A 3,823-nucleotide genomic window follows, 5' to 3' on the forward strand; every position below is an offset into this window, starting at 1 on the left:
TGAAGAAAAAAAAAGAATGTAGCTAAATATCTATCCTATCCATTTTGAATACACAGATAAAAAATGGTCATTCATCTGTATCCCCTTATTTTTGGTTTACTTCCATCATTTAAATATTATAGGTGTGTGAACTCAGTAAAACATTCAAAAATAGTCCAGTAGTCCCTAATAGTATTGGGTCTTCCACTTGACAGACAATGTCAGAAGTTGTTGACCTGAGTCCCCTACAGCTCAACATAACATGGCTTTACTTCTTATACTTCGTTTCTATAATTTTCTGTTGGATGGTTAAGACCAAGATAAAGCAAGACCTATGTAACAAGAATTGTAGCTTTTGGATCTGATAAGGTCAGTCAAATCTCCTCAGGATTTACCCTGAAACCCTGTATGACAGATTGTAGATCCTTTGTCAGTTTCAGCCATGTGGATGAGTTTTTCTCTAATTTTTGGTCTGCAAACTTTGGTTGTTAACTCTCCAGAAGAGAAGCTTATTGTTATTACCATACAACATAGGCTGTTAAGCTTAACTTCGCTATCTTTCTGAATATCAAACATCTTAGGCATAACATGGAAGAGGTGTTTTTCATCAAGTATTGATATGTTGAACTTTAAGTCGCTACAGAATATGACAAAGAAATTTAAAAAAATTAAAATGCATTAAAAATAGGAATAAAGTATTATATATGTTTACACAAAAGTGCAGAAATTTAAACATATAGAACAGTGTAGCAGGACAGTCGCACAACACTCCTTTTGCTGTCTCTTGCCTTCATTGACCACACCCTTCCTTTTTAAACAATCATCTATCCGAGAGACTGTACGGCAGCAAATGGCATGTCATGACAAGCAGCCCATATTCAGAAGACCAGAAAGACAGGCACTCCAAGCATGAACCTACTATTACAAATAGCCATCTTCAATGCAGTTGCTTAGTTCACAGGTGTCAGTATATACAGTTAGTAAGGGTGAGAATCGTTCCAATTAACTGCTAGATTCCAAAATCTGAAGATTTTCAGGATCATTGCCTTAACCATCTTGTACATATAACAGTATGGCTTGCCTCTGTCATGTTTCCTATCTCTTGTCCTTGCTCTCTCTTCATTGTCTAGTCCTCAAGTTCTTGCTTTCCTTTTAATTGTATTATACCTTTCTATTTGTATTTCTCCTTTGAGTTCTTATACTAGGGAAACTGTAAGATATTTACACATGCGGTTCTGGTTTATTTCACTTATGAGTATATATTCAAGTGGCAACCACTTAAATATAAAGGTATGAGTTTATCATTCTTTATAGCTGAGTAATACTCCATTGTACAAAAATACCACATCTTTTTCATCCATTCTTCAAGTAATGGGCATCTTGGTTGTTTTCAAGATTTGGCTATCATAAATTGTGCTGCTATAAACATAGGCATACATATGTCACTATGATATGATGTTTTCAGATCCTCTGGGAAAATTCCCCATAGAGGAATAGCTGGTTTAAATGAGATTTTCAGTCCTAGTTTTCTCAGGTGTGTCCACACTGATTTCCATAATGGTTGCTCCAGTCTACATTCCTACCAGCAGTTGAGAAGATTTCCCTTTTCATCACAGTGTCTCCAACATTTGTTGTTCATTGATTTCTTTATGATAGCCATTCTTTATGGGGTGAGATGATATCACAATGCTGTTTTAATTGTCATTTCATGGATGGTTAGTGGTATGGAGCATTGTTTCTTATTTGTATTCCTTTCTTTATTTCATCCTCTGAGAAGTGTGTGTTCATCTCGTATGCCCATTTCAGGACTGCGTCTTTAAGTTTTGTGGCCTTAATTTTTTTATGTTGTATTTTTTTCATGTATTTATTTAATTTTTTTTCCATAATTTTATTGAGAAACAAATAGCAATAAGACAGTTTCAAACCAAATTGGTAGGACAGTTTCAATAATTAACACATTGCATACATTCTTCTTAGTGGTTAATTGTTGTACAAGATGAGAACTTGATATCCTATTTACAAATATCATTAGAACAAATCCCTCCATGCATTAAGAGAATGTAACCATATATCTATCCTAACCACTTTGAGTACACAGATACAAAATGGAAATTCATCTGTATCCCCCTTTTTTGTGTTAAGTTCCATCATTTAAATATAATAGGTTTGTAAACTCAACAAAATGTTCTAAAAGAGTTCAGTAGTCCATAATAGTATTGGGGCTTCCACTTCACTGGCAATGTCAGAAATTGTTGACCTGAATCCCCTACAGCTCAACATAACACCATGGCTTTACTTCTTATACTTCGTATTTATAATTTTCTGCTGAATGTTTAAGAACAAGGTAAAGCAGGACCTATGTGGCAAGAGTTGTAGCTTTGGGGTCTGATAAGGTGAAATCCCCTCAGCATTTATCCTGAGATCCTGTACCTCAGATTGTAGAACCTTTGTCAGTGTCAGCCATGTGGATGAGTCACGACCATTGCTTGTGCAATGTGCTCTCTGAAATCCTGATAGAATGTTTTCTCTCCAGGTGACTCTCTTTAGGCACACTCTACATCATCGATCACTTTCCTCTTTGGCCCCATAACCTTCTTGATCAGAAAATTTGGGACACTACTGAGTTACATGATGTAACAGTAAAAGTTCTCATATGTCCTGAGTGTTAATTGACCTTGGAAGGCTAGGGCCATAATTTTGGCTTTCCTTGCAGCCCTCCTTTTTCTCTAATTTTGGTCTGCAAAGTTAGGTTGTTAACCATCCAGAAGACAAGCTTATTGTTATTACCATGCAACCTAGGCTGTTAAGCTTGCCTCACTATCTGTATGAATATCAAACATCTTAGGAATAACATGGAACAGGTATTTTTCATCAATTATTGATATGTTGAACTTTAACTCCCTATAGAATATGATGAAAAAACACTTAAAAATTAGAATATATTTTAAAAAATAAGCATAAAGAATTATATACTTCTTGTGTTTACACATAAGTCCAAAAATCTAACCATATACAACCTTGAAGCAGGACCTAATGTTTTTTAGTTCTTTATAAATTCTAGAGAGCAGAACTTTGTCTGAGTACTTATTTGTCATAAATTTTCCCAATTTGTAGGTTGTCTTTTCACTTTGTTCGTAATTTCCTCTGACATGTGAAAAGAACTCAATAAGAGGAGATCCCAGTTGTTCATTTTTTCAAGTGTTTCCCATGCGATTTGATTTTTGTTCATGAACTCTTTGCCTACCTCTATGTCTTCAAGAATTCCTCCTACTTTCTCTTCCAGGAGATTTAGTGTTTCTTTTTTAATGTTTAGATCTTTATTCCATTTTGACTTTAGCTTAGTACATGGTGATAGCCCTGGGTCAAGTTTTAGTTTTCGGCATGTAGAAAGCCAGTTTTCCAGCATCACCTGTTAAACAGGTTATCTTTCTTCCAGGGAGTGTATTTGGCCTCTTTGTAAAAGATAAGGTAGCTGAGTGTGTTCATAGAGCCCTCAGCATCTTCTAATGTATTCCATTGATCCTCAGGTCTATTTCATTGCCAGTACCATGTTGTTTTTATAGCAGTAGCCTTGTAGTGTAATTTCAAGTCAAGAATTTTAATGTGTCTTGCCTTCTCTTTGTTGCCCAGGATTGCGTTTGATATTCTATGTCTTTTTTTTTCAAAATTTTATTGATAAACAGATAGCAATGAGACAGTTTCAAATCAAATCGGAAGTACAGATTCAACAAATAACACACTGCACATATTCTTCTTAGTGGTTAATTGCTGTACAAGATGTGGACTTGAGATCCTATTTACAAACACCATTAGAACAAATCATTCTATTCATTAAGAGAATGCA

This window comes from Octodon degus, unplaced genomic scaffold (assembly GCF_000260255.1).
Source record: "Octodon degus isolate 3935 unplaced genomic scaffold, OctDeg1.0 scaffold00314, whole genome shotgun sequence".
NCBI lineage: Eukaryota > Metazoa > Chordata > Mammalia > Rodentia > Octodontidae > Octodon > Octodon degus.